Consider the following 24,414-nt stretch of genomic DNA (forward strand, 5'->3'; position numbering starts at 1 on the left):
ATCACTTAATCTCCCTGTGCCTAACAAAAATGAATATGTCCTCATGTAATGCAACTGGTGCTATGTAAAGCACTCTGATACCCGATTGGGTCTAGTTTGTGCTATATAAAACTCTGTAAAATAAACAGGTGAAGAATATAAAAAGTAATACACTTCCTTCCTGGGACCCGTTCTACATCTGGGTGAAGAGGATTATTTTTAATATTCAGTTTAACAGAGTTCAAACTTGATCAAAAGGTATTGGAGTGCTTTAGATGATCACCAGTTAGATTCCACAAGGACACATTAATTTTTTTGTTAGACACAGGGAGATGTGCGACAGTTTTTTGCGGTCGCAAACAATAAATCGTCTCGTTTGAGGCCACAAAATAGGTCTGCCCCATGTACAAACCCTATTTTGCGAGTCGGTAACCTATTACTGACTCGCAAAATAGGGTTTGCGACTCGCTATTAGGAAGGGGCGTGTCAAGAGCGTCACTTCCAAATAGCGACTCACACTTCAATGTATGTTTGTTTTGTGACTGCAATTGCGGTAGCAGAAAATTCACAGTTTACCACCTACTTCAAGTAGGTGGTAAGGCAATCGCAAACAGGAAGGGGTGCCCAAGGGAACCCTTCCCCTTTGCCAATGGATGTGAAAATATTTTTTAATATATTATATATATATATATTATCTACTGGCGGTCGCCAGTAGATAGTTATTGTTAGGACCGTGTTTCCATAGGAAATCACAAAATTCTATTTTGAATACCTTTCGCGCCAGTTGACGAATCCTCGCGAAATTTTCAAAACTAATGGGGCGCTCCGCTTAGCTCCTACTCTGAAAGTCTCGGGGTGATTTGTCAAGCGGGGGCCGAGAAAAAGGGGGGGTCCCAAAACGCGTTTTCCCCATGCATTTTTCCATAGGACCTTTAGTCGCAGCTACAGCCCGAACGGCTGAACAGAATTACTTGAAATTTGGCAGAGAGGTAGCCATAAGGTCAGGGAAGTGCCTTTCGCAGGTCTGGTGTAAATCTGTTCAGTATTTCCTGAGAAAATAGCATTTAAAAGCATATCAATATCTATACGCGCGCAGGGTGTGCGCACTGTGCAAGCCCTGTGCGCGCACCCTGCCGTGCGCGAGCGTAATTCTTATTGGTTGTTAGATGTCAGTAAACATTCGAATCGGTCGAAATCAGGAAGTGTCGGCCGCCATTTTGTCTGTCGCACTGAAAAGGAAAGGTGGAGAACGTGAATAGGGGGCAGGGTAGGGAGTTCTTGACCCCCTAGCCATTGTCAGGGGGTCACAGTAGGACCACGAAGGGCAAAAGAAAAGATTTTAATTTTTTTTAAAAACATCGCGAGGTGCGCGCACTCTGCGCGCACCCGAAAAAAAACATTAAAAAAACCCATCTCTTTTTTAATTACTTTGCCACTCCCCTCTCTTTGTCAGGGAGTCCATGAAGGTTTACTAAAGTTGGAAAAAATGTTAGTTTTTTTTAAAAACGTCATTGGGTGCGCGCAGGGTGCGCGCACCCCAAAAAAAAATTGACAAATAGATTCAAAAAACAAGTTTTTGTGTTTAGATTTTAGGTGGCTCTAAAAAGAGCCCTTGAGTTAATGTAGGGACAGAGGAAGAGAAAAACGAAAAAAAAAATAACAAAACTATGGCCTAGTGCAAGGGTGCTCCTCAAATTTTCTCTGAATGAGATCAACACTGCTCTCACCCATAGTAATAAGAGTAGCGCAATCCATGCAACATGTACTCATCCTCCCAAAACAAGGACGAATATCCAGAGGTGTGTAAGAAGGTGAAGGCACCATCGCAGAAGAAGTGCTCGGCTGAGCTGCCGAAGATGTGCTCGGCTGAGCTGCTGCAGATGTCGTCGGCTGAGCAGGTGGAGGGTTTGCTCCAGAAGCTTGACGAAAAGTCACAGGATGCATTTTCTCAATGTGCCTCATCATTGTATGAATACTAAAAGAGTACTTCTTATTAGAATTCCCACGTGACAAGATGCGGTGACAAAGTATGCAGGTGACCTTCGGTGCATTCACCTTCTTTTATCCCTCAGGAAAAGTGAAAAACTGGCATATAAAGAAGTCTTTCTGCTTCCTCTGCCTCTGTCTCTCAAGAGTGTCCTGCTCACTCTCAGAAGGTGGCTGGTGCTCTGCCATTGTCTCACAAAAACAGAGTAGCTCCTTCTCCAAGGGAATCAGAACTAATAATGAGGGGAGTGGGTGTAGTTTTGGAAGAATCTGGAACTGAAAGTACTTTGAACCAATGAAAAGTGATGTTTCTTGATCACATGACTTGCCATGAGGGGATTGGGTGTGGTATTGAAACAATCTGAAACTGAAAGTAATGAAAACCAATGAAAAGTGTTGTTTTATTAATCACATAACCCGAGGTGCGCGCACGAAGCACGCTCAGAGCGCGCACGGTGCAATTACGCATGCGCAAACGCGTACGCGCGCATGCGCATAAGTATTATGAGCGTACGTAATGCGCATACGCAGCACGCGCGCATGCGCGAACGTCAGCGCGCGTACTCTACGCGTATACGCGAGTGTAGCGCGCGGAGCACGTACGACGCACGCATGCGTACATACGCATGCGTACTGGGTGCGCGCTGCGAGCGCGTACTAAAACGTACGTATGCGTACGTATATAACATACGCATGCGTACACAAAGAACGTACGCATGCGTACTAGGTGCGCGCTGCAAGTGCGCACTAAAACGTATGTATGCGTACGTAGATAACGTACGCATGCATACATGAAAAACGCACGCAAACGTACTAGGTTCGCGCTCAGTGCGCGCACCCTAAAAATTTATAGAAAAAAAAAAAAAGAAATAAAGTGGACATAAGTTAATGGAAGATATTAACTATGCTGTTCAACTTTATCCAAATTCAAAGTAAAAAAAAATGACCCACACCAAATTAAAGGATAATTTATAAATGTATACATAGGGAAATTTTTGTAAAAGAAATATATAAAAAATATATTAAAAAATTCTAAAATTAGCATTTAAAAAACCTTTGAAATTCACTGAAAAAACCATAGGTTTCACACACGTTATAGTTAGGAATTAGAATTTAAAAAACCTTGCAAATTCACTGAAAAAACCCTAGGTTTCACACACGTTATAGTTAGGAAATAGCATTTAAAAAACCTTACAAATTCACTGAAAAAACCATAGGTTTCACACATGTTATAGTTAGCTGGACATTTTACTCGTAAAAAACCAATGAAATTCCCCCGTTATAGTTAGTTCAGCTAACTATAACTCGCGCGCCCGCAATCCACTGCTGATGACGTCACATATTACATCACTCATGACATGGTCAGTGACATCACTCATGACATCACTGATGGCATCTCAAATAACATCACTGATGACATCACTGATGACATCATCCATGTAAACAATTACCGCATCTTCTCACACCCTAATATAACCTTTGATACACCAACTAAAAATTTAAGAGTTCTATTCTCAAAACCATATATAGTGCAATACCAATGACTACATACCCACTTATTAACTCTTAGGTCTTCATATACCTCCACTCGCTCACCTGTACAGTCACTCATACTTACAGTCACTCCGTACAAAACTATCATATACATTTAAACACTTATATAGACACTCGCACACTAACAAGTATCCATAGAGCTACTCTTACACCTACTCAGTCATGCAAATAATCACACTCCCATTTTCTCACCTATGCAGTAAAACACACTCAAGTTCACTTACTCATAAAAATAGTATCACATTCTTACACTCTTATAGAATCATTGATACAAGCACACACTCATCCATACAGTCACTTTCACAATCACACACTCTCATATCTACTCACTTATATACTCTTACACGCACATATACTGCCTTTCACATATGTAGTTAGTCACAAATGTACTACTGAGGTATACATTCAATCCCTAACACACCCATACATACACTCACTCAACCATACAGTCCATCACAGATGCACTCTTAAAACCATGCACCCATAGAATCACCCACTCACACATCTATGCATAGAGTGACACACACCCTACCCACACAAACACTCACGAACCCATACAGATACTCAGACAACCAATCAATTACCCATATAGACACTCATATAGCTGTTCTCAAAACCATGCAGCCACTTATACACCAACATACAGACACATACAAACATTTACACAGTTTAGTCACTAGTCTGCAGTAAGATACATTTAATGACTCACTTATAGAGTCAGTTGCGCACCACAGAAAATCATCCATTTACACACTTGTACACCCACTCATTCTTCAACAGGCCTTTCCCTATATATATGTTAAACATATTTAAACTTTACAGAAACACATACTCAATGGATGATGTCATCAGTGATGTCATCAGTGATGTCATTTGGGATGTCATCAGTGATGTCATGAGTGATGTCACTGACCATGTCATGAGTGATGTAATATGTGACGTCATCAGCAGTGGATTGCGGGTGCGCAAGTTATAGTTAGCTGAACTAACTATAACGGGGGAATTTCATTGGTTTTTTACGAGTAAAATGTCCAGCTAACTATAACATGTGTGAAACAGTGAATATATATATATATACATATGTATATATATATTATTTTTTTTTTTCTCCTCCGTGCTTTGATAACTGCCGCTGCTTCACCTAATCAGAGGGTGCGTCATCGAACGCGGACCACCCTAGCAAGGTCCGCTTAAAATTAACAAATGCCTTGAAAAACCAGGGATGACGATGCCGTGTTCTGGCTAAATTTAATTTATTATCAGTCAGCCGGTTGTAACGTGTTTCGCCTGACCTGCAGGCATGATCACCAACAGTTGTTACAAAGTGATTCAACCATTTTAAATGTTCGTGCTCGTGAAAGGTCACGACTACAAACTGAGTGCATTGGAAGAAAGACTGGTAGTTTTCACCACGCTTACAGAAATGCTACACTCTGAATAATCATCGACAATTACACAATATTACAAAATGTTGTCACATGATAGTAGGAAATGTATCGCTCATCAAACATATTGCCATTATTCCCAAAAAATGCATTTGTTGCAAATCATTCTCGCATTAGAGACCACACAACTTTAATAATTACCACAGCGTCTTCTACCTAAATATACAGGCAGAAAGACCAGCAGGACCTATGTTTCTGCTAACATCTTGTTATCATTATTAATTTGATTGCGCGAAAATAGAACGCATTCAACTTAACGCCAGGCTCGCTAAAATCAAGAATATGTTGTTATACCCCAGTGGGTTATAATAGCATCCGTAGATCTTCTTGTGCTAAATATCTCTAAATATTCAATGACATCACGCCCCAGTGGGCATTATCAATTACTCAAAACCAGTCTTATATTTCCTTAAATGTGAAAAAAGATAAAATAAGAATAAAAAAGCAAAAATAGTTAAAAACAGATCGAGGAGGGTGCATGGTGGTACTAATTATCATTATAGTAAAGCACAAAAGTGCTTATAGATGTGTAATCAGGTCTTCTTCCATGTTCAGACCTATTGGGGTACGCGTGTTGAGTGCCAGAATATAACAAGACTCAAGTTTCTGTGTTTTTTCTCTCGATTACCCCCTTTGACATCTAATGGTATGCAATCGATTACAAAATACGATAAGCCTTGCTCATTTTTCTCATGATGTGACTCAAAGTGGCGTGCCACTAGATACATGCTATCCCCATTCTGTATTGCCCTTAGGTGCTGCAGCACCCTTTTATGGACAGGATGGATTGTGCTGCCGATGTACCTCATGCCACAAGGGCATTGCAGCACGTAGACAGCATAATCTGTTTTGCAGGAGTAGTATCCTTTGATCTTTTTTACTCTTTTTGAAAGACTAAAAAAAAATAAGTGGCAGTATTTTTACCATAGCTACAGGCCTTGCATTTGGTGAACTTCACAAAACCTTCCTTTCTTTTCAACCAAGTGGTTGATTGGCTACTCTGTCGTTTCTTAGTTATCATATTGGTAACTAACATCTGTTTAAAAGAACATGCTTTTCTTAATGTAATTGCAGGTTTTTTCTGTACAAGCTTACCTAAAAGCCGGTCATTGCGAATTAGATGCCAGTGTTTGGATAGTATACTCCTCACTTTACCATGTAGTTTATTAAAGGTGGTAATCATTCTTATTTGATTATTTTTCGACTGTTGTCGATTGGTCTTACTACGACTGTCATTGAAAAGAATATCCTCTCTGGATCTTTTCTTGGCCCTTACAATGGCATTTTGGATATTATCCTCTGTGTAACCTCTTGCTCTAGAGCAATTTTGTAAACAGGTGAGTTCTTTATTGGACACTTCATCTTCACTACATTTACGGATTGTCCTTAAGCTCTCACCATAAGGAATGCTTCTTCTAATACTATAGGGATGAAAGCTTGTTGCGTGAAGCAACGTGTTGCTTAATGTAGGTTTCCTATATAGCTTAGTATGTAATTTTGACTCTTTAACATAGATTGTTAGGTCCTGGAAGTTCACAGAGGTATTGCTGACTGTGCTTGTAAACTTTAAATTTAAATCGTTCACTTGCAATTTGTCAATAAAGTTGTATGCTGACACTTCAGTCCCTTTCCATATAATGAAAAGGTCGTCGATGTAACGACTCCAATGCAATACATTTTCTTCCCAATCTACCTGATAGTTGACCCGGACCCCCTGCTCCTCCCACCAGCCCATATGCAAATTAGCATAGCTGGGGGCGAAGCAGGTGCCCATTGCTGTACCACAGATCTGGTGGTACAACTCATCAATGAAGAGGAAGAAATAGTTTTTTAAACAGATGGAGATCATGAATAACAACATCTGTGTGTGCAAGCATAGTTTAATCGGACGGTTACCCAAAAAATATTTGGTAGCTTTTAAGCCGTCCTCATGCCTAATGCTGGTATACAAGGTGGAAACATCAATTGTTACCAGCAATAGGTCTTCTTCCCATGCAACCGGCTGACTGATAATAAAGGAAATTTAGCCAGAACACGGTGACGTTATCCCTGGTTTATCAAGGCATTTGTTTATATATATATATATATATATATATATATATATATATATATATATATATATATATATATATATATATATATATATATATATATACATTCTGCAGCACCTTCGTGCAATCAATAGTGACGATCCATCTTACCCTGTGGCACGTCACATAAACACCATACACAGGGGTAGAAGTGAGGATCTCACATATTTTGTGATAGATAGTGTCCCCAAAAACATTCGAGGAGGGAACAGATTACTATCACTGCGCAAACTCGAATCTAGATACATCTTGTTACTTGATAGCAAGATCCCGAATGGACTTAACGCGGATGAGGCCCTCAATGTGCATCTGCAATAAAAACACAATAAAACGCAATACAGCCCACTCTTCCAAAGCACAGGTTTAGACATTTAGTTTAGCTAAGATTAACATTAGCTTGTTTTTCCTTTAGGTGTTCTGAATTCTTATATTGGAGTCACACACAGCCACTACCCACTAGGGTTTAATTGCTTTTTCAGCGAGTTTAATTCAATACCATTGAGGCATATGTTTGCAATGTTCATGTTCTATGTTTTACGATGGAAGTTAACATTTATGTGATTACCGTTTCCTTTAAAAACACTCGTTGAGCAGTAGTGACTCTTTCTATGTCTATGAGTAACCTCTATAGGTTAACTAGCTAAGGGTGTATTTAAACGCAGTGATTATGTCTTACCTGTGTTCAGTAACCAAGGCGGTAAGTCCGTCGAAACGCGTTTGGCTTTTGGTGTGAATAAAGCATTTTTCTTGATGAAATCTCCCACGGTGTCAGCGCCTTTTCAGTATCGTTTGGATTGGATTGTATAAATAATATATATATATATATATATATATATATATATATATATATATATATATATATATATATATATATATATATATATATATATATTATCTACTGGCGGTCGCCAGCAGATAGTTATAGTTAGGACCTATTTTCGATAGGAAATCCGCAATATTCTATTTGGAATAACGTTGGCGCCGGTTGACGAATCCTCGCAAAATTTTCCAAACTTTTGGCCAGCTCCACTCCGCTCCTACCCTGAAAGTTTTGTGGTGATCCATCAAGCGGGGGCCGAGAAAAAAGGGGGGTCCTAAAACGCATTTTCCCCATGCAATTTCCCATAGGATCTGTTGTCGCAGCTACAGACCGAACCGCTGAACAGAATGACACCAAATTTGGCAAAGAGGTAGTCCTCAGTTCGGACTCGTGCCTTTTGCATATATGGTGTGAATCTGTTCAGTAGTTCCTGAGAAAATTAGGGTAAAAAAGTTAGTGATATCTATGGCCGCGGAGGATCCGCGGACCGTACCCGCACCGTAAGCGCACCCTCCCCGAACCGAGCGCGCACCTTCCCGATCGCACGCTGAATGCTAATTGGCTGTCGAGTGTCTCTCTACATTCGAAACCAGGAACTGTTGGCAGCCATTTTCTGCCTCGGTAGAAGCGAGACTGAAGATGCAAGGGGAATAAGTGTGTAAAACATATAAAGGGGGCAGAGTGGAAATACTCTGACCCTCTAGAGGTGCTTAGGGGGTCCCAGAAGGACCCCCTTCGGTCCCCATTTTAAAAAAAAAACACGGGGAAACGCATGGTGCGCGCATCCTATCGTGTTGCATGCACGGATTCTCCCGCGGTGGGTGCGCGGATCCACGGAAATGTATTTTGAAAAACGACAAGAAATCATTGGTTGTATGACAACTTTCTACACTGAAAGGTAGGGTGTATATTTCTGTTTTTTAAAGGTATGATTGTTATTGGTTAACAAAAACAGATTGTAAGGAACATTATATATGATAAGCTAATATGTTGAAAAGTCAAGCACACTTCCTGTCTTGTGTAGGAACATTGTGTGCTGAACTTGTGACCTGTGAGCTCAGGGAAGTGTTCCATGACCTGTTTCTATGGTAACAGGCAGAAGGCAGATTGGGGGAAGGGTTGAAATGTATTTCAGTTGGAAAGGGTTGAAATGTTTAACCAATAGAAATGTGTGTTTGCTTTTGAGTTAATGTGCAAAGGATTGTGATTTGATGTTTACATGTATATGTGTGGAAAATGAAAGGGAAACTTTTTCATTCTTTGCTTTTGCTAAGAGGTGCACAGTGCAGAGATTCTGTAAAAGAAAATATGGTGAGTGATTGATATACTTCTTAATCTACAAAAGAACTTGAAAGATGAGTTATTTAATTGTGAGGGGATGTATGTAGACTATTTTGAATTTAATCAGACTAATGTATTTTTCCTGCTAAAGTGTAGGGAGTACTTTTTTTCTCTACAATTTGTGTGCATGTAGAAACCATTCTGTGATAAGCATTTGTGTTTTTCATATGTTTGTAAACAGATAGCTGTGCAGTTTTTATGTTTTGGTAGAATTCGAAACCAGTCATTGTTTATGAATCAGTGAAATGAGTTATGTTATGTTTCTATACTAAAATGTAGTACTACTTCTAGATGAAGAAATGTGTTTTGGTATAGTGCAAGGGACAGTGTTGTTTGTCTAGAATCACACAGTGAATCTGTGTGCATTTGGGAACCACTGTGAGAGAAGCATTTGGTAACATCGTGTATTTGCTGACAGATAACTGTTTTAACTTGTCATGTTGTGAAGTTTTAGTAGCATTAGAAGACAGTTATGGCTTATGATTTGATTAAATGAGTCAGAAAAGTGTAGTCCTGAAATATGTAGATTGTGTGTAGTTCCCTTACCAGTTGCACTGTAGTGAATGAGTTTTGGTAAACTCCTAGGGATAGTGGTGCATGTCTAGAATCACAGTGTGAGTTAGTGTGTATTTGGGATCAGTGTGAGAGAAGCATTTGGTGATATCATGAATTTGCTTACAGATAACTTTTTTAAAACCTGTCATGTTGTGAAGTTTTAGTAGCATTAGAATCCAGTCTTTGCTTATGCATTGATTAAATGAGTCATGCTTTGACACTGATGTGCTATACTTAAATATGTAGATTGTGTTCAGTACCATTAACTCTTCCAGACTAGTGAATGAGTTTTGGTAAACTCCTAGGATAGTGTTGATTGTCTAAAATCACACTGTGAGTCTGTGTGCATTTGGGTAAGGATTGTGAGTGAAGCATTTGGTAACATTGTGTATTTGCTGACAGATAACTAATTTAAAACCTCCCATGTTGTCAAGTTTTAGTAGCATTAGAAGCTAGTCTTTACTTGTGCATTGATAAAATGAGTCAGGGTTTGACACTAAGGTGCAGTACCATGTACTATTCTGTTCACTGTGGCAGAACTGAAAATTTAAACGTTTTACCTAAGCACTGTCCTAGAAGTAGTCTGATTATTTAGTCAGTTTCTAAGTACCAAATAGACTGCTTCAAATGTCTATGCAGTATGCATGTAGTGTTCTAACATACTATACACTTATCTTTTACACCTTCAATTCCCTAGTCAGTATCCATACACTTCCAGGAAACATCCTGTCACTTCCTTTGCAGTCCTCTAGAGACCCATTCAACAGCATGTACTAATCCATTCACTGTGCCAAATCCCAAACACTTATAAATTCACCAAGACACTCTCTTTCCAGTACTCTAATGATTCAGTCACTGCCTAAGTATTCATGCACTGAGCCAGGTCTTAGCACATGGACTTCTTCAAATCCCTATCCACTATGCATGCAGTCCTCTAAGCACCTACACACTTGTCTTTCACACCTATCCGTCAGTATCCGTTCACTTCCAGCAAACACCCTGTCACTCCATTTGCACTCCTCTAGTGACTCATTCAGCATCATGTACTAATCCATTCACTGCGCCAAACCCTAATTAATTCACCCAGCCACTCTCCTTGCAGTACTCTAATCATTCAGTAAGTACCCAAGTACTCATCCAGTGACCCAGGCCTTAGTATATGGACTGCTTCAAACCCTTATCCACTATGCATGCAGTCCTCTAACCACCTACACAATTGTCTTTCTCACCTTCAATTCCCTAGTCAGTATCCATACACTTCCAGGAAATACCCTGTCACTCCCTTTGCAGACCTCTAGTGACCCATTCAGCACCATGTACTAATCCATTCACTGTGCTAAAACCCAAACACTTATAAATTCACAATATACTATCTTTGCAGTACTCTAATCATTCAGTCAGTGCCTAAGTATTCATACACTGAGCCAGGCCTTAGCACATGGACTGCTTCAAATCCCTATGCACTATGCATGCAGTCTTCTAACCACCTAGACACTTGTCTTTCACACTTTCAATTTCCTAGTCAGTATCCATACAGTCCAGCACTTGTGACTGCCTTTGTACTCCTCTAGTGACCCATTCAGTACCAAGTATTAATCCATTCCCTGTGCGAAAAGCCTAGCACTTATAAATTCACCTAGGCACTCTCCTTGCTGTACTCTAATCATTCAGTCAGTACCCAAGTAGTCATGCAGAGAGCCAGGCCTTAGCGCATGGACTGCTTTAAATGCCTATGCACTATGGATGCAGTCCTATAATCACCTACACAATTGTGTTTCACACCTTCAATTCCCTAGTTAGTATTCATACTCTTCTAGCAAACACCCTGTCACTCACCCAGTGTGTCTCCTTATAGTACTGTAATCATTTAGTCAGTTAGCATGTAGTCTTTTAGTGAGGTAGGCTTTAGGTCATGAACTGCTTCAAAGTAGTATGCACTATGCATGTAGTGTTTTAACGATCGTCACACTTGTGGTTCAGGGCTATAGTTTCTTAGTCAGTTTTTATATAAAATGTGTTTGTATAGTAATGGAATAGTATAAATTTGAAAGTTATTAATATACATTTATTTGTGATTTTTTTTTACAGATACAGAACAGGAGTGTTTCTCATCTGTTTGCACTCTTCTCGTGCAAGATTGTTTGGATGAAGGGTCCTTAGGTATTTCATCATACTTGCTGTGCCGCACAAGTATTTTTTGTTAGGATCCCCTCGTAACAGAACTCTTTGGCAAATCTTGCGAATGAAGAAGGTGGCATTGGTCTTTGTTTGCCCCTTGGAAAAAGTAAAAAATGTCTTCACCACTGAAGAAAAACGTTGTGGGCGTGGTGCCTTCTGCAACAAATTTTCCTCAGATTCGGTAAATATTTTAAAGCGGCAACATTGACAGTTTTTGTAAGTTAAACATATAAAATTTTGTTAGCTGTATACATTTTATATATCTGTGATTTGTTTCTTGTGGTATTTTGTTGAGAATACCATGTTGTTTTTTTTTTAACAATCTTTCTGATTTTCCAGGTCTGTCGTCGACATCCGTGGTTCCCACAGGAGTGTTCCGCCTTGTTGTTTTGTATTATTGTTGTTACATTTTGTTTATTCGTTTATTGTTTATATTTATGTTAATAAAAAAATAAAGTTTGAAAATAGTTTATCGTTTATATATTTATTATTATAAAAATTAAAGTTTGAAATAAAAATTAATAATGTTTTTGATTGTTCTCTTAACTGCTGTGTGACTTTTTTATTCTTATTATTGTTATTTGATGGAGTCCACCATGGTGTTAAATTTTGGGGCACTTATCGCTGGAATACTGGAGATATCTGCAGTTTGAACCAACTTCTGAATAGTGTGTTAGATTTATCTCAACTTTACTTCCGTTAAAGTGCTGATAATGAAATGGAGAGTAGCCGAGGTGCACCTTTGTGATTTATTCTAAATACTAAAATCCTGTATTGTATTGCACTGAGGTATTGGCTGCACTTACAGTGTACACACAAAATCTATTAAGAAATCTCATTGTATTTATATTGATTGGGAATAGTGCGTCAGGTGCCGGATCTTGACGAGATACACTGCTCAGTTCGTATATTGTTGTGCACACGAAAAAAATCTCATCACAACTTTCACACCAATTGCAATGCGAAACAAATTCCGGCGATAAGACACGTTAGCACCAGGGATTTTACACCTGCTTTCTGCTGGTGTTAAGCAGGACAACTACCTGCACCATGAAAGGGAAGACAGCCAAGAGCCACACCAGAACACCCACAGGTGCCATAGAGTCAATGAGCATGATACAGGGATACCCATGAGGGCCAGAAGACTCATCTCAACAACTCCAGGACTGCCAATGCCCCCTAAACCCACATCTTAGTAAGTGTGTCCCTGTGGTCATTGTCTTAGCATGATAGGCACGAGCCCTGCAACATCACAGTGTGCTGTCACCTCAGCGTTGGCAGTGAGCCTGGATGTGTAGCTACGTACGCATCCTCCTGCATGCACAACTGGCGTGTGCTGGTCTGTCATTCACAGGTGAGTGCAGGGGTGTGCCTATCCGGCAAGGGGAACGGGGTGTCTTGGACATGTCCGTGTACAGGAAGTGCGGTAAGTGTGTCTCTGTGTTCTGGTGTGGCCTGTTACAAGAGCCGCAGCAGTCGATGTTGTAAAGTAGCATGCACCACCTCCAAACGACACTGTGATGTTGTAGTTGGAATGTAGCAGGACATGCGCAAATAGGCATTACAATGGCGTGCCATACGAGTTCACGAGATACAACAGCTCACCGTACAAAAGTGTGGGGGCTCGTGGGAGGGAGGAGCAGCCATTTGGCAACATAACACACAGTAAACTCGACCATGTGCCACATGCTGGGCATCTCATCCATGATGACCACGGTCGCAGACATCCCACAACACCAACGACTGGCCTTTGTACACATCCTGTATGAATGCAGCGTGGTTTTCACTTCTATGCTCATTCAGTGGTGTGATGTTGGCAGGTTGTGTGACTTGTGCTCCTTGTTGGTGTGTTTCATTTTGGCCATTGTTAGTCTATATGTGTGTTGTACTTAATTGTGCATGTGTGCAATTCTGCCCATCTCTCCCCCACCCCCACTCCCTGCTTCTTCCTCTTCCTAGTGCTGTTGTGTCTATAATTTTATTGCTGCACACATAAATACATGTAAAGAATACATTAGAATAGTTCCTTGATTCTTTTAGGTTTCAAAACTTCTCTATTGGTTTCTTTTTAATTTTCTATATGAACCGTTTTTTTAAATATTCAACAACACATAGAAGTCAGAAGTGCAACGTATTCTTTCAACACACTTTCTAGAACATTCTACAATACGTGCAGGTTAAAAGTTCATCAATTTTTTAAAACTTTACGATATTTTTTTGTAACATTTTCTTGAACATTTAACGACACGTGCAGGTTAAAAGTTGACGATTGTTTTAAGTTCGAACAGTGCCTTCCAAATGCAAGTTGCAGGTGTGGTTGAGCTGAGCAAATTTTATCCTATGATATGTACTCCACGATGAAACTGCTTTTTCTTAACCAATCACAAAGATGCTTTTCCACAAAACTTATGTGTACCCTACTTTTAAAAAAGAATGCTTTTCATGAAATCTTCAGAGATAAGTTATAGATAGGAATTAGCATTTAAAAAACCTTTGAAATTCACTGAAAAAACCAAAGGTTTCAGGGGCGCTATAGTTAGGAATTGGCATTTAAAAAACCTTAGAAATTCACTGAAAAAACCATAGGTTTCAGGGGTGTTATAGTTAGCTGGACATTTCCCTCGTACAAAACCCTAGAAATTCCCCTGTTATAGTTAGTTCAGCTAACTATAACTCGCGCCCCCGCAATGCTCTGCTGATGACGTCACATATTACATCACTCATGACATGGTCAGTGACATCACTCATGACATCACTGATGACATCTCAAATGACATCACTGATGACATCACTGATGACGTCATCCATGTGATAAATTAGTGCATCTTCTCACACCCTAATATAACCTTTGATACACCGACTCAAAATTTCAGACGGCCATTTTGACAACCATAGATACTCCAATACCAATAACTACTCACCCACTCATTGACTTTTAGGTCTACATACATCTCCACTCACTCACCTGTACATGCACTCATACTTACAGTCACTCTGTGCATTTATACACCTATATAGACACTCACACACCGCCAATCATCCATTGAGGTACTGACACATCTAGTCAGTCATGCAAATAATAAATCACAGTAAAATTTACTCACCTATACAGTTAAAAACACTCAAGTTCACTTACTCATAAAAATACTAACAAATTCTGTGTCTTCCTGCAGAAAAACAATCAGCACATGACACAGATATCCTTGCACTATGGCGCATACAGCCACTCCCAAAATCACACACTCTCACATATAGATAGTTATATACTCTTACACACATATACACTGCGTTTCACATATGTAGTTACTGACACATGTACAACTGAGATATACATTCAATCACTAACTCACCCAGACATACACTCACCCAACCATACAGTCCATCACAGATGCACTCTTAAAAACATGCACCCACTGAATCACCCATTCACACATCTAGTCACAGAGTCACATACACCCTACCCACTCAAACACTCAGGCACCCATACAGATACTCAGACAACCAATCAATACCCCATATAGACACTCATATAGCTATTCACAAAACCATGCAGCCACTTATACACCAACACACAGACACATACAGACATTCACACAGTTTAGTCACTAGTCTGCAGTAAGATACATTTAATGACTCACTTATAGACTCAGTTACGCACATAGAAAATCATCCATTCACATACTTGTACACCCACTTATTTTTCAACAGGCCTTTCCCTATATATATTGAACATAATAAAACTGTTCAGAAACACATACTCAATGGATGATGTCATCAGTGATGTCATTTGAGATGTCATCAGTGATGTCATCAGTGATGTCACTGACCATGTCATGAGAGATGTAATATGTGACGTCATCAGCAGTGCATTGCGGGGACGCGAGTTATAGTTAGCTGAATTAACTATAACAGGGGAATTTCTAAGGTTTTGTACGAGGGAAATGTCCAGCTAACTATAACACCCCTGAAACCTATGGTTTTTTCAGTGAATATATATATATATAACCCACTGGCAGTCGCCAGTAGGTAGGTATAGTTAGGACCTAGTTTCTATAGGAAACTCTTTTTTTGTTTTCCCAATGACTTTGGCGCCGGTTGACGAATCTTCGCGAAATTTTCAAAACGTATGGCCCACTCCAGTCAGCTCCTATCCTGAAAGTTTTGGGGTGATTCACCAAGCAGGGGCCGAGAAAAAAGGAGGGTCCCAAAACGCGTTTTCTCCATGTTATTTCCCATAGGAAACTTTAGAAACGACTACAGCCCGAACTGCTGAATGGAATTACACCAAATTTGACAAAAAAGGTAGCCCTTGGTTCCGAAAGAGACCTTTTTTAAATGGTGTAAATCCATTCAGTAGTTCCTGTGAAATTCAAAAAATAGAGGTAAAAAAATCAATTTCCCATAGGAAAATTTAGACACGGTTACAGCCGAAACTGCTGAACGGAATTACACCAAATTTGGCAAAAAGGTAGCCCTTGGTTCAGAAAGAGACCTTTTTTTTAAATGGTGTAAATCCATTCAGTAGTAGCTGAGAAAATTCAAAAATAAAAGTTTCAATACATAGAGGCATGGTAGATCTGCGCACCCTCCCAACCACAAGCTTTATGCTAATTGGCTGTAAACCCTCCAAACTAGAAAGTGTTGGCAGCCATCTTGTTCTTCGGTAACCGAGACACAAGAAAACAGAAAAACTAACATGAAAAACAAGAAAAGGGGGCAGGGTAGAAACACCCTGACCACCTAGGCCTGCTTAGGGGGTCCCACAAGGATCCCCAGGGCCAAAAAAAGCATTTAAAAAAAAAAAAATCGTCGAGATGCTAGGAGGATCCGCGGATCCGGCTGCGAAAATGAAAAAAAACTAAGCGCGGGCTGCCGCACTTCTTTATTAATTAGCCCCCGGGTGGCCCAAGTCCTGGGAGCATGTCAAAAAATTATTGCGGGGGCCCAGGGAGACGCCCGCACCCCAGGGACCACCACCCCCGGGGCTTTCTATAAATATTTGCGGGGAGCACAGAGCCCCCCTGCAGCCCAGGAACCGCCACCCCCAGGGCATCATTTTTTAATGCATGGGTGCCTCAACGGCCCATGTATATCAACTTCAAGTTAAACAACCTGACCCCTGTGCACTGTTACCCTTTCATGCAATTGCAGATACTTCACAATTTAACTTATGACATTCGTATTAATAATATACCCAAATAATAAGCTTTTCTTACACAGAGATAAATGTCCTTGTTACATATGCATGTTTAATTTGTTGCAGTCACTAATCAATTTATTTTATAGAATTTCATGCTTTTCATCACAAAGTTAATATTTCCAGAGAACGGCCCAATGCATTTCAGGCCCCATCACCCCTTCTTCAGGGGATAGTCTGTAAACAAAGTAATCAATAATCTCATGTAGTACAGAACTCATGTACAGGTGAAGCACTCCTAAAAAAAGTATACACAAAAGGCCATTGTGTAATCAGGTTCAAATTTCCAAGTGAAGCCATGCGAAATGCAACAAAGAGGGTGAAGAAAGATAAGTGACAGACCCGTGAACAGACTGACGCACAACATAAAGTGTGAATGTTCCATGAAACCAACTCATAAACCAAACAAATACTCTGACCCGATTGATACTAAAATCCACTCCAAAATCAATAAACCAAACCGAAATACACGTGACGGTGTGCAGACGGACTTAATGCCAAAGCGGAGTGATGTGCTTAAAAGTGGAACACAAACCAAACCTTCAACTTCCTCCATACGATTTAAACAAGGTATGATGTCTGTAAAAAAATGCAACAACTTAGTGATATCGACCTCAATACCAAAATATAAGACAACAATAACAATGTTAATTGTACCAGTCGTGGAACAAACACACTCAACTGATCTTCCTCAATGAACCAAAATCGTAGAACGCCAATTTCCCCAGCGAACCGGCCCCATCAAACTTCGTGACTGGTAGACGAACGCGACGCATGCGCTGATGATGATGTAGAAGCGTGTAGGAATAAACAACGGACTAAAAACAAACATCCCAGCACTGATGAGTGTCATAATCAATGGTGAAACGAAGCGCCGTAACACCAATACTGAGTGTAGTATCGATAGGGGTCACATGTAAAACAGAATCTGACAAAATTAACACTGAAAATGTGTGCACGGTGGTACTATTCTAAACGAAAAAACCTACACGAAGTGAAAAGGTGGAAAGAAAGGAAAAAAGAGAGAAACAACACAAAGAGGATAAAACCATACAATGAACCCTTAGTATGAAATACACAATCTTGGTAGAAAACAATCATATGATGAATCACATGGCCCATCTGATGACACAATAGTGCATACGTCTAAAAAATTACTTAAATGAAAAAACAAGACAATAGGTCCCCCAAGCCCCGGGGACCGCCACCCTCGGGGCTTTCATTAATTATTTGCGGGGGGTACCCTGCCTCCCCGCAGCCCTGGGGACCGCCACCCCCTGGGGCTTCTTTTATTTAAAAAAAATACCTGTGTGGGGGGAGCTCGAGCCCCCACACGCCCCGGGGATCGCCACCTCCCTGGGGCACTAATATGTAAATTTGGGGGTCCGTTCAGGACCCCCGAGCCACGGGGACCACCACCTCCTGGAGCCTGTGATGCCCTGGGGACCACCATCTACGCAGGGCTGGCTCCTGCAGTGTCCCAGGGTGCCCACCCCTGGGACACTGCTGTTTGCTATGACAGGGCGGGAGCCTCACGGCTCCCGCCCTGTCATAGCAAACACTGGTTTGGATTTTGGAAGAGAGAGCAGGAAACCTGCTCTCTCTTCCAAAATCCAAACGGGGAGCTGCATGTCAGCAGCTCCCAGAATGGAAAAGCAATGCCGGCTCCCGCAGGAGGCGGGGAGCCGGCAGGGACTGTGGGGGCATTGGGGCTCCCCCCACAGTCCCCAACAAAGTTGCCAGGCCCCTGGGGATGGGGTCCCCGGGGCCAGAAATGGCCTGGGAGGGGGGCCTTGCGGCCCCCCTCCCCATAATAAAACATATATATTTCTTTTTATATCACGCAAAGGCCAACCCCGGGGGATGGGGTCCCCGGTGCCATAAATGGCCTGAGGAGGGGGGCCACGCAGCCTACCTCCAAATAAATAAAAAAAAACATAAACACTGGCCATGCCCCGGGAGATGGGGTCCCCGGGCCGAATATGACCTCGGGAGGGGGGCCTCATGGCCCCCTTCCAATTTTTTTTTAAAAAGGGGTCAGGCCCTGGGGGATGGGGTCCCCAGGGCCCATAAAATAGGAAAAGGAAGGGGGGCCACACAACTCCCCTTCTTAGAAATAAAAAAAAGATTGGCATCATGGAGGCCCCGCGCCCTCACACCAACACTCTGCAAACGCACCCTGTGGCGCGTTTTAACTTGAGGAATTAATTCCCCTTCAATACTGGGGGTCCCTGGGGGCCAACTAGCCCACCAGGTACCTCCAGTAAGTGCCAGAGAGCTGCGTTGCAAAGAGGTGGTCCAGGCATGCCCCTTTTTACACCTCTCTGCAAAGCAGCTCTGTGGCGCTTACTGGAGGTACCTGGTGGGCTAGTTGGACCCCAGGGAACCTCAGGATTCAAGGGGACTTTATCCCCCAACTTAAAACGCACCACAGGGCATGTTAGCACAGTGGTGAAGGGAGGGGGCGGGGCCTGAGGTGACATGTGTGCAAACACGCCCTGTGGCGTGTTTTAAGTTGATGAATTAATGCCCCTTCAATCCTGAGGGCCCCTGGGAGCAACTAGGCCACCAGGTGCCTCCAGTAAGCGCCACAGGCCTGTGTTGCAGAGATGTCATTTGAGATGTCATCAGTGATGGCACTGACCATGTCATCAGTGATGTCATTGACTATGTCATCAGTGATGTAATATGTGAAATCATCAGCAGTGTATTGCGGGGGCGCGAGTTATAGTTAGCTGAACTAACTATAACGGGGGAATTTCTATGGTTTGTACGAGTGAAATGTCCAACTAACTATAACTTTCCCTAAAACCTATGGTTTTTTCAATGAATTTCTAAGGTTTTTTAAATGCTAGTTTCTAACTATAACGTGCCTGAAACCTATGGTTTTTTCAGTGAATTATATATATAGTTAGGACCTAGTTTCCATAGGAAAAGCGTTTTTTGTTTTCCCCATAACTTTAGCGCCGTTTCACAAATCTTCGTGAAATTTTCAAAACTAGTGGCCCACTCCAGTTAGCTCACAGCCTGAGAGATTGGGGGTGATTCATCAAGTGGGGACTGAGAAAAAGGGGGGTCCCAAAACGCGTTTTCCCCATGTTATTTTCCATAGGAAACTTTAGACAAAGCTACAGCCTGAACTGCTGAACGTAAGTACACCAAATTTGGCAAAAAGGTAGCCCTTGGTTCAGAAAGAGTCCTTTTTGTTAAATGGTATAAATCTGTTCAGTAGTTCCTGAGAAATTTGAAAAAGAAAAAGTTTTGAAATCTAGGGACGCTGTGGAGTCGCGACTCCTCCCGAGCACGAGCTTCACTCTGATTGGCTGTCAACACTCCAAATCAGGAAGTGTTGGCAGCCATCTTGTGACTCGGTAGAACGGAGTCATAAGAAAACAGTAAAATAAATATTAAAAAGCAAGAAAAGGCCTGCTCAGGGGTTCCCACAAGGACCCCCCAGGGCCAAAAATCATATTTTTTGGCCCTGGGGTGCGATGGGGTTGCGAATCCCGACACATTTTTTTTAAAAAATGAAGCACGGCCTTCCGCGCTTGATTTAAATGAGGCCCCCAGGTGGGCCAGGTCCCGGGAGCATTACCCTATTCATAATTGCAGGGGCCCGCTGGGTCCCCGCAGCCCTGGGGACCGCCACCTCCCCGGGGCTATGTAAAGTATATGCGGGAGGGCACGCAGCCCTCCCACAGACCCGGGGACCACCACCTCCCCAGGGCTTCATTTTAATTAATCTGTGGGGGCCTCCAAGGCCCCCCCAAGCCCCGGGGACCACCACCCCCTGGGCTTTTCTTAAAAATTCACGGGGGCACAGGGCCCCACTGCTTCCCTGGTGACTGCCACCTCCCGAGGCTTCTTTTTAATTAATCTGTGGGGGGCCTCCAAGGCCCCCCCAAGCCTTGGCACCACCACCTCCTGGGGCTTTTCTTAAATATTCACGGGGCACAGGGCCCCCCTGCTGCCCTGGGAACCGCCACCTCCCCGGAGCTGTCATAGCAAGCTGTGCTTTGGATTTTGGAAGCAAGAACAGGTGTCCTTCACTTGCTTCCAAAATCCAAAGCAGATTGCTTTTCCACAAGGGGAGCTGCATGTTAGCAGCTCCCTGTTTGGAAAAGCAATTCTGTCTCCTGCAGGAGGCGGGGAGTCGGCGGCACCATGGGGGCATTTGGGCCCCCCCACGGGCCCTAACCATGAGGCCAGGTCTCGAGGGATGGGGTCCCCGGGGCCCAAAATGACCCAGGAGGGGGGTGGCAGTCACCCCTCCTCCGTTTTTTTCTATAAAAAAAAACTGTATCTGGGCATGCCTGGGAGGATGTGGTCCCTCAGCGCGGCCCCCTATTGTGAACGCGATGGATGCGTGGCTCTAAGCCGCGCTGGGTCCGCGACTCCAAGCAAAAATAATTAAGATTTTTTTTATCTAAACTTAGGTTATATGTTGGGTTATTGTGTAGCTCTAAAAAGAGCCTATGTGTTTATTATGAGTTTCTTGCAGCTACATGTAAGTGCGGATGCAGAGCTTTAGGTTGTTGAGAAAAACTCTGTTCCCTTCATCAGTGAAGTGCACTCCGTCACTTCTGTAGATGTCCTCCATATAGAAACGTAGATTGTTGTTTTATATGGAGCCCATTCTATGGTCTCTGAGGTAAGCAGAAACAGCTTTATTGACATTTTTTCTAGCTTTCTCAATCTGAGGACAAAGTTGATTGGACCACTTCCATTTCTGTCTCGGTCAAATGTTAGAGTATACAAAGGCAGTTTGGGGGAAAAACAACATCAGTTCTGCAAAGGTGTCCTTCATTAGCATTTCCAGACCTACCCCAGTCAATGTGTCTAGGTCATTGTCACCACAGTGCACAATCATGAGGTCAGGGGGTTGGAGAAGCAAAAAGTTTATAACCACAATTGGTGCCACTTTAATCCTCTCTGTCCAATCCATTTAATGTCTACATTTTGCAAAGCTAGGTCTCTGTCCATACCTCTGCGTTCAGCATACCTATTGCACCAGAAAACATAGCTGTGCCCAACAATCCACACTGAAAGCATCTTGAAGTGATGTCTGTAGCTAATGAAAAGATGACTGTAGTTGAGGTAGTCAGTTGGTAGAATGAGAGATATCTAAAATGGTGGACAAGATTCTGTTTTTAAGAAAGTAGAGATTTGATTGGCTGTTTAAGAACATTGTACATTCAAAAATAGGGTGCATTTTACTTTGTCTAAAAAGCAAGTTTCTTATTGGTTAGTAAAAAATGTTTGAAAGGTACAGCAGAAATGATATGGTCATGTTTTCCAACACCACCCACACCTGCTGTTCTCATTTGCAACACTGTGTGGTGAACTTGTGACCTGTGAGTTAAGTTGAATGTTGCATGACCTGTTGCTATGGAAACTGACATTAAGCAGAAGGGGTGAAGAAGTCAGTTGCTAAGGGTTATTATCTGTGACCAATTTAAATGTGTTTTACAATTTGAAAATCTCTGGTAAGCAATGTCATTTGTTGCTTATGTGTATTTGTATGGAAAAAGAGAGGGAAACCTTGCCATTACTGGTTTCACCTTGCAGAGTCTGGTGATTTATATTGACTGTGTGTAAAAGAAAATCCTGTCTGAGTGTGTGAGATTTTTCATTCAACAGATTCATTTGCAAGGTGAGTTATATATTTTTGAGGTTTTTAAAAAAAAGATTTGACTTTATTTTAAAACTGTTTGAAATATATTATTAAATGTAGAGATGTATATTGGAATTCGTTTCACTGTACTTAAAGTTTGTTTAAAAAACAGTCTGTACAGTAATATGTATATTTTTAAGTCTGTTCAAAGGTATAGCTGAATGATGCCTCATATTTTTAGATAGTTGGTTGAAGATGCAGTACAAATGTGTATTTTGAAAGATGTTCATATAAGGTGTAGTTTATTAGGCTTCATTCTTTCTTCTCTCTACAAAGGTATAGTTTAATGATACTGCATAATTATAGATGCTTTGGTAAAGATGCAGCATAACTGTGGTGTTTAAAAGATGATCATATAAGGTGTTATTAATTAGGTTTCTGTTATTAGTTTGTACAGAAGGTAAAGTTAAATTATGGCATATAATTAAAGATAGAATGGTGAAATAAGGTGCTGTTAATTAGGTTTCTTTTTGTAGTTTAAGCAAAGGTATAGATGAATGATGCCACATAATGTTAGATACAAAGCTGAAGATATATGTGGTTTTAAAAATTATCATTAAATGTGTTGTTAATTGCTCTTCTTCTTAAGTCTGTTGTGAGGTATAGTTTAATGATGTCGAATATTTGTATATTGAATGGTCAAAATGTAGCTCAAAAATAAACCACCATATATTACCCTTTGTGGCATGTTGCACTTATCTACTTAACTAGTTAGTATGTAATGAGTTATCTATGTGTTCAGATACTATTTATACAGTTGCATGTATGCTTAGTGTACTCATGGAATAACCCTGGCACTAACCCATGCACTTCTACAATCCTTTGAGTGCTACCAATACAGTTTAGTAATCTCTCTGTTACTACCTAAGAACTCCTCCAATCACCTAGTCAGTCTCATGTCCTTATCTAATCACTGTGCCAACACCCAAGCACTTATAAATTCACCATGCAGTCAACTTGCAGTACTCTAATCATCCAGTCACCTTACAATACTTTAATCATCCAGTCACTACCCATGTACTCATGCAATGACCCAGGCCCTAACACATGCAGTGCTACAATCACATGTGCACTATCCATGCAGTCCTCTAATCACCTACACACTACTGATTCACTCGTTCAATTTCCCAGGTAGTACCCATGCAGTCCAGCAATCACACTGTCACTCCCCGTGCACTCCTCAAATCACTCAGCCAGTACCATGTACTAATCCAATCACTCCGCCAATACCCAAGCACATATAAATTCACCATGCACTCTCCTTGCAGTACTCTAATCATCCTGTCAGTACCCATGTATTCATGCAATTACCCAGGCACTAACTCATGCACTTCTACAATCCTTTGAGTGCTACCTCTACAGTTTAGTAATCTCCCTGTTACTACCTATGCACTCCTCCATTTACCCAGCCAGTCCCATGTTCTTATCCAATCACTCTGCCAAAACCAAAGCACTTATAAATTCGCTATGCAGTCTCCTTGCAGCACTCTAAGTATCTAGTCACTATCCATTTACTCATGCAATGACCCAGGCACTAACACATGCAGTGCTACAATCAAATCTGCACTATCCATGCAATCCTCTAACCACCTACA

Source organism: Triturus cristatus, chromosome 8 (assembly GCF_964204655.1).
Source record: "Triturus cristatus chromosome 8, aTriCri1.1, whole genome shotgun sequence".
Taxonomy (NCBI): Eukaryota; Metazoa; Chordata; class Amphibia; order Caudata; family Salamandridae; genus Triturus; species Triturus cristatus.